Raw genomic sequence first — 7,850 nt, 5'->3', positions numbered from 1 at the left:
ATATTGGCCCCCACTCTCTTCTGGCTTGTAGGGTTTCTGCCGAGAGATCCGCTGTTAGTCTGATGGGCTTCCCTTTGATGGTAACTCGACCTTTCTCTCTGGCTGCCCTTAACATTTTTTCCTTCATTTCAACTTTGGTGAATCTGACAGTTATGTGTCTTGGAGTTGCTCTTCTCGAGGAGTATCTTTGTGGCGTTCTCTGTATTTCCTGAATCTGAATGTTGGCCTGCCTTGCTAGATTGGGGAAGTTCTCCTGGATAATATCCTGCAGAGTGTTTTCCAACTTGTTTCCATTCTCCCCATCACTTTCAGGTACACCAATCAGACGTAGATTTGGTCTTTTCACATAGTCCCACATTTCTTGGAGACTTTGCTCGTTTCTTTTTATTCTTTTTTCTCTAAACTTCCCTTCTCGCTTCATTTCATTCATTTCATCTTCCAGGGCTGATACCCTTTCTTCCATTTGATCGCATCGGCTCCTGAGGCTTCTGCATTCTTCACGTAGTTCTCGAGCCTTGGTTTTCAGCTCCATCAGCTCCTTTAAGCACTTCTCTGTATTGGTTATTCTAGTTATACATTCTTCTAAATTTTTTTCAAAGTTTTCAACTTCTTTGCCTTTGGTTTGAATATCCTCCCGTAGCTCGGAGTAATTTGATCGTCTGAAGCCTTCTTCTCTCAGCTCGTCAAAGTCATTCTCCATCCAGCTTTGTTCCGTTGCTGGTGAGGAACTGCGTTCCTTTGGAGGAGGAGAGGTACTCTGCTTTTTAGAGTTTCCAGTTTTTCTGCTCTGTTTTTTCCCCATCTTTGTGGTTTTATCTACTTTTGGTCTTTGATGATGGTGATGTACAGATGGGTTTTTGGTGTGGATGTCCTTTCTGTTAGTTTTCCTTCTAACAGACAGAACCCTCAGCTGCAGGTCTGTTGGAGTACCTGGCCGGCTGTGTGAGGTGTCAGTCTGCCCCTGCTGGGGGGTGCCTCCCAGTTAGGCTGCTCGGGGGTCAGGGGTCAGGGACCCACTTGAGGAGGCAGTCAGCCCGTTCTCAGATCTCCAGCTGCGTGCTGGGAGAACCACTGCTCTCCTCAAAGCTGTCAGACAGGGACATTTAAGTCTGCAGAGGTTACTGCTGTCTTTTTGTTTGTCTGTGCCCTGCCCCCAGAGGTGGAGCCTACAGAGGCAGGCAGGCCTCCTTGAGCTGTGGTGGGCTCCACCCAGTTCAAGCTTCCAGGCTGCTTTGTTTACCTAAGCGAGCCTGGGCAATGGCGGGCGCCCCTCCCCCAGCCTCGCTGCCGACTTGCTGTTTGATCTCAGACTGCTGTGCTAGCAATCAGCGAGACTCCGTGGGCGTAGGACCCTCTGAGCCAGGTGTGGGCTATACTCTCCTGGGGCACCCTTTCCTAAGCCCGTCGGAAAAGCACAGTATTCGGGTGGGAGTGGCCCGATTTTCCAGGTGCCGTCTGTCACCCCTGGAAGGGGAACTCCCTTACCCCTTGCGCTTCCCGAGTGAGGCAATGCCTCGCCCCTGCTTCGGCTGGCGCACGGTGCACTCACCCACTCACCTGCGCCCACTGTCTGGCACTCCATAGTGAGATGAACACGGTACCTCAGATGGAAATGCAGAAATCACCCGTCTTCTGCGTGGCTCGCGCTGGGAGCTGTAGACCGGAGCTGTTCCTCTGGTAACAAACTCTTAAATCTCCCCAGTTTCAGATCTTATATTTAAGTCTTTAATCAATTTGGAGTTGATTATTGTATATCGTATGAGAAACTACTTTCATTCTTCTGCATATAGATATCCAGCTTCGCCAACACCATTTATTGAACAGACTGTCCTTTCCCTGCACGTGTTCTTCATACTTTTATCGCAGATCAGGTAGATTTTGTGGAAACCAGGTAGTGTGATGACTCCAGCTTTCTTTACTTATTCAAGGTTGCTATGGTTATTCAGGGTCTTTTGTAGTTCCATATGAATTTTAGAATTGTTTTTCCTATTTCTGTAAAATGCCATTGGAATTTTGATAGGAAGTGTGTTAAATTTGTGGATTGCTTTGGGTAGCAAAGACATTTTAACAATATTAATTCTTCCAACCAGTGAACATGAGATATCTTTCCATCTATTTGTTTTCTTCAATTTCTTTCACCCCTGTTCTACAGTTTTCAATGTACAGATCTTTCAGCTTCTGGTTAAATTTATTCTTAAGTATTTTTAATTTTTTCTGATGCTATTGTAGAGTTTTTATTTGATTTCTTTTTTTCAGATCGTTTGTTCTTAGTGTATAGAAATGCCACTGACTTTTGCATGTTGATTTTGTATTCAGTGACTTTATTGAATTTACTTATTGGTTCTAATAGTTTTTTCATGTAGTCTTAAGGGTTTTCTACATAAAAGATTATGTTATCTGTAAACAGGAACAATTTAACATCTTCCTTTTCAGTGTGGATGCCTTTTCTTTCTCTTGCCTAATTGCTCTGGCTAGAACTCCCAGCACTATGTGGAATGGAAGTGGCAAGAATGGGCATCTTTGTCTTGTTTTATTTATTTATTTTTTTGAGATGGAGTCTTGCTGTGTCGCCCAGGCTGGAGTGTGGTAGCGTGATCTCGGCTCACTGCAAGCTCTGCCTCCCGGGTTCACACCATTCTCCTGCCTCAGTCTTCTGAGTAGCTGGGACTACAGGTGCCTGCCACCATGCTCGGCTACTTTTTTTTTTGTATTTTTCATAGAGATGGGGTTTCACCATGTTAGGCAGGATGGTCTCGATCTCCTGACTCGTGATCTGCCCGCCTTGGCCTCCCAAAGTGCTGGGATTACAGGCATAAGCCACCATGCCCGGCCCCTTGTTTTGTTCTTGATTGTAGAAGAAAAGTTTTTAACTTTACACTGTTGAGTATTATGTTAGCTATGGGCTTGTCATATATGTTTTTTGCTGTGCTGAGGTACATTTCTTCTATACCTAATTTATTGAGAGTTTTTATCTTGAGAAAATGTTGAATTTCGTTGTTTTTGTACATCTGTTGAGATGATTATATAACTTTTACTGTTCATTCTGTTCATGTGGTGTATCATATTTATTGTTTTGCATGTGTTGAACCATCCTTGCATCCCAGGTATAAATCCCTCATGATTATGGTGAATAATCCTTTTAATGTGCTGTTGAATTCAGTTTGTTAGTATTTTGCCATTATGTTCATCAGCAATATTGGCCTGTAATTTTTTTTTTTACTATCGAGGTAATGCTGACCTCGTAAAATGAGTTTGAAAGTGTTCTCTCCTCTTCAATATTCTTGAGTTTGAGAAGGATCAATGTTAGTTTTCCTTTAAATGTTTGATATAATTCACCAATAAAGCCATTAGGTCCTTGGGTTTTCTTTGCTGGGAGGTCTTCAATTATTGATTTAATCTTCTTACTTGCTGTTATTGTGATCATATTTCCTATTTCTTCATGTTTCAGACTTGATAGTTTGTATATTTTTAGGAATTTATCCATTTTTTTTTTTTTGAGATTGAGTCTCGCTCTGTTGCCCAGGCTGGAGTGCAGTGGTGCAATCTTGGATCACTGCAAGCTCGAATTTATCCATTTTTTTAGTATTCAATTTGTTGGCATATAACTGTTCATAGCAGTCTCTTTGATCCTTTGTATTTCTGGGGTATCAGTCATAATGTTTCTCATTTACAATTTTAATTATTTGAGTCTTTTCTTTTCCCTCCTACTTATTCTAGGTAAAAATTTGTCAAGTTTGTTCTTTCAAAAAAACCATATCTTGGTTTTATTGATCTTTTTATTGTTTTTCTAGTCTCTTTTTCATTTATTTCTGCTCTGTCTTTCATTATTTCCCTTCTTCTGCTAACTTTGGGCTTAGTTTGCTCTTTTTCTAGTTCCCTGAGGTATAAATTTAAGTTGTTGATTTGAGGTTTTTCTTTTTTCTTACTGTAAGCGTTTATTGTTGTAAACTTTCCTCTTTGAACTGCTTTGGCTGTATTCTATAAGTTTTGTTATGTTGTGATTTCCATTTTCATTTGTATAAAGATTTTTTTTTAGTTTCTTTTTTGATCACTTGGTTGTTCATCAGTGTGTTGCTTGATTTCCACATATTTGTGAAGATTCAATTTTTCTCCCTTTATTGATTGGTCAGAAATGGGCTCAATATAATCTCAGTCTTCTTAAATTTCTGAAGACTTGTTTTATTGCCTAACATATGATCTGTCCTGGAGAATGTTTCATGTGTGCTTGAGAGTAATATATATTCTGCTGCTGTTGGATAGAATGTTCTGTACATGTCTTTTAGGTCCATTTGGTCTACAGTGTTGTCAAAGTTTGCTGTTTCCTTACTGATTTTCTGTGTGGATCATCTATTCATCATTAAAAGTAGAATGCTGAAGTTTCCTATTATTATTGTATTGCTTTCTATGTCTCCTCTCTATTCTCTTAATATTTGCCTTATATATTTAGGTTCTCACATACTGAGTACATATACATTTACAATCATTATATTGTCTTAATGTATTGACCCCTTAATCATTTTATAATGAATTTCTTTGTCTTTTGTGACAGTTTTTTTTTTACTTCAAGTCTATTTTGTCTGATATGACTACCCTGATCTCTTTTGCTTACCATTCACATTGAATATCTTCTTTTTCCATCTCTTCACTTTCAGCCTGTGAGTCCTTAAAACTAAAATGAGTCTCTTGTAGGCAGCATATTGTTAGATTTTCATTTTGTTTATCCATTTCATTACTCGAAGTATTTGATAGGAGAATTTAATCTATTTATATAAATAAATTATTGATAGGTATGGATTTACTATTGCCACATTATTAATTGTTGTCTGACTATTTTGTAGTTTCTTTGTTCTTTTCTTCTTCTCTTGCTGTCTTCCTTTGTGATCTGATAATTTTTTAATAGTGGCATGCTTTGATTTCATTCTGTATCTCTTTGGTATCTACTACAGGTATTTATTTTTGTGGTTACCATAAGGCTTACATAAAATATCTTATAATAGTCTGTTTTAAGCTGATAATAACTTGACTGCATACAAAACCTCTACACTTTAACTTCTCACCCACATTTTATCTTATTGATGCTATAAGTTACATAATTGAATTTTGTTTATTGCTTATTCACTTACAAATTATTGTAGCTATAGGTATTTTTAATATTTTATCTTTTAACTTTTATCCTAGAGTTAATGGTGATTTATGAACCACCATTACAATATTAGAGTATCTATATTTGATGATTTTTTACTTTTACAGTGAGTTTTATACATTCATAGGTTTTCATGTTGTTAGCATTCTTTAATTTCAACTTGAAGAAATCCCTTTAGCATTTCTTTTAAACAGGTCTAGTGATGCTTCGTAAGTCCCTTAGACTTTCTTCAGTCTTTTTCTTTTATTTTATACTTGTTCCTCTGACTGAATAATTTTAAATGACTTGTCTTTGAGCTTGCTAATTATTTCTATGCTTGATTGAGTTTGCTGTTGAAGCTCTTTATGGCTTTTGTTTTCTTCAATTCAGTCACAGTATTCTGCAAATCCAGAATTTATGTTTGCTTCTTTTTTATTGTTTCTATCTCTTTATCGAACCTCTCATTTTCTTCATGTATTATTTTCTTAATGTTGTTTAGTTGTCTATCTGGGTTCTCTTGTAGCTCACTGAGTTTCTTTTAGATGATTATTTTGAAATCTTTGTCAGGTGATTTGTAGATCTCCATTTCTTTAAGGTCAGTTATTGGTGACTAATTTTGTTCTTTTGGTGGTGTCATGTTTTCCTGATTATTCATGATCCTTTTGGTCTTATGTTGATGTTTGTTTGAAGAAGCAGGCACCTCTTCCAGTCTTTACAGATTGGCAAGCCCTTCACCAGTAAGCTGTTTAAGAGATTCTGGGCAGGTTGGCTGGCGGGGTCTATGGAAAGCTTGCTTTTGGAATCCTTAGGCAGCTAGCCTGATACTTGGGTGAGTAGGTGGGTGCGCCTAGTGCTTGTAATGTTGGGCATGGAATCTGAGTCCACTGGGGTGTGCCTGGATCACGGATCCACTAGAGCCTGGGGCTGTGGGGGCTGGCATGGAGCTGTGGTGGGCTTAAAGCCTGAGTCCACAGGTGCCATCTTCATTCCTGAGGCTACAGAAGCTGGTGCACAGCTTGAGCTACATGGGATAGCTGGGTGGGCCTGAAACCTGGAACCACAGGGTTTGGCCTGGAGCCTGGGGCTGCAGGCAATAGCTCAGAGCCTGAGGTATGGTGGTTAGCCTGGTGCTGGGAAAGACCTGGAGCCTGGGGCCAAAGGGGTTGGCCTGGCCTAGCATTGGGCCTGGATGCTGAGTCTGTGGGTAGGGACTGGAGATTAAAGCTGTGGGGGCTGGCCTGGCATGGGGGCTCATGGGGTGGGCCTTCTGCTGGCTCTGTGGTGAAGCTGTGGGTATGATTTCATAGTCCTTTTCCTGTGCAGAGGGTACCACTTTTCATCCTACCATCTTAAATGCATATTTTTTTGTTTATGTGCTCTACTAATGTTCTGTAATCTCTCACTTGGATTCCTTAGCTCTTATAAAGATATTTTTGTGCATAGATAATTGTTCAAATTGATGATTTTAGGAGAAGGTGTGTGCTGGAAAGCCTTATTCCACCATCTTGCTGATGTCACTCTGGCAAGGACTTAGTTTTTTAAGTCTCATGTGTAAAATGAGAATAATAAAGGTAGTAATCTAATGGGATTGTTATAAAGACTAAAAGAGGCAAAGTGTTTTGCACAGTGCCAGGTGTATATATAGGGAGCTCTCTGTAAATGTTGGCTGTTATTGTGAGTCTACCTCATTCCCTTGTTAGCTCTCTGAACCTGGCAGGGGAACAACGAATAAGTCTGTAGTTGTTGAGATAGCTCCTGAAAGAAGATGGGTTCCTCACTAACACAGGGGCCTTTTTAAGAAGCAGAAAGAGAAAAAGAAAAGACAATCAAAATGACTGCTATTATATCTGTGTCTACATATACAGAATACTGCATCTATATCTCTATCTTCAGAAGCAAAGTGCTGACCCCTGCCAAAAAAGTTCATGGCATTAAAAGCCTGAATAATAAGGTGAGATAAAAATTTTGAACTTTTTATTAATTTATCTCCCCTAAAACTTTTTTTGATGCATTTTCCCTATTTAAAATGTTATAAAAGCGATGATGCCTATATAAAATTCTCATATATGTATACACCTGAAATTTCCATAAGTAGATGTATATGGACACATTCTGAGTAGACATATGCTGACACATTGATAACCATAACAATTCGCGGACCCAGTGTTAAAAAGCACTACATTGGACATGAAGGATTATTTATGTAGTTCTCCCTTTATGCATTCTGAAATTTTTTGTTTTTACTTTAAAAAAATTCTACTTCCATTCTTCTCAGAAAGCTTGAAAAAATGAATATAAATCACTATGCTATCACCATTAAAATGGCCAATGACTTTTTCTTCACAGTTTAGAAAATATTATACTAATACAATTTAGGAGAAAATTAGTTTTAAGATGTGGTACAACAGAAGCAGAAAATGATACTCAGAGAACAATGCCATATATAAAGACTCTCGAGCTCAGCTGTGAGCACATTGGAACTGTATTTATGAAAGCCCTGAGAATTTTGTACAGGGAAGGTCAGAGAGTGTGATGGTCCTTCCTCTAGCTGGAATGGGTAGAGAGGACAGCACTGAGGGGAGCTCTGTGATCTCTTCTGAAGTTTTTAGGAGCGGTGAGATCTGTGAATAGTTCAAAATCTTCTCCCAGATTTGGAGCTCTGTCAAACTCTTTGTGACTATGAAAACAGAGTAGGTGGAGAGAACTTAGTGCCTTGGGGTTCATTCCT

At 39.0% G+C, this 7,850-nt stretch overlaps 1 protein-coding gene across 2 annotated transcripts in view; it reads left to right on the top strand.

The window, feature by feature from the left end:
- The first annotated feature begins 404 nt into the window (after nucleotides 1-404).
- Nucleotides 405-7,850, top strand: part of TSPAN8 (tetraspanin 8) — a 293,681-nt gene continuing 286,235 nt past the window's right edge. The window contains exon 1 of one of the 2 annotated variants that reach the window (XM_054526571.2): nucleotides 405-1,363. The gene's annotated coding sequence lies outside the window, so the exon portion shown is untranslated. Of the gene's footprint in view, nucleotides 1,678-7,850 lie in introns of both variants that reach the window. The other variant, XM_054526566.2, reaches the window with a different exon arrangement.

The sequence above is a fragment of the Pongo abelii genome, chromosome 10 (genome assembly GCF_028885655.2).
Source record: "Pongo abelii isolate AG06213 chromosome 10, NHGRI_mPonAbe1-v2.0_pri, whole genome shotgun sequence".
In the NCBI taxonomy this organism is placed as follows: domain Eukaryota; kingdom Metazoa; phylum Chordata; class Mammalia; order Primates; family Hominidae; genus Pongo; species Pongo abelii.
The sequence above is the reverse complement of the archived record's forward strand: the minus strand, read 5'-3'. Positions and strand labels throughout refer to the sequence as shown.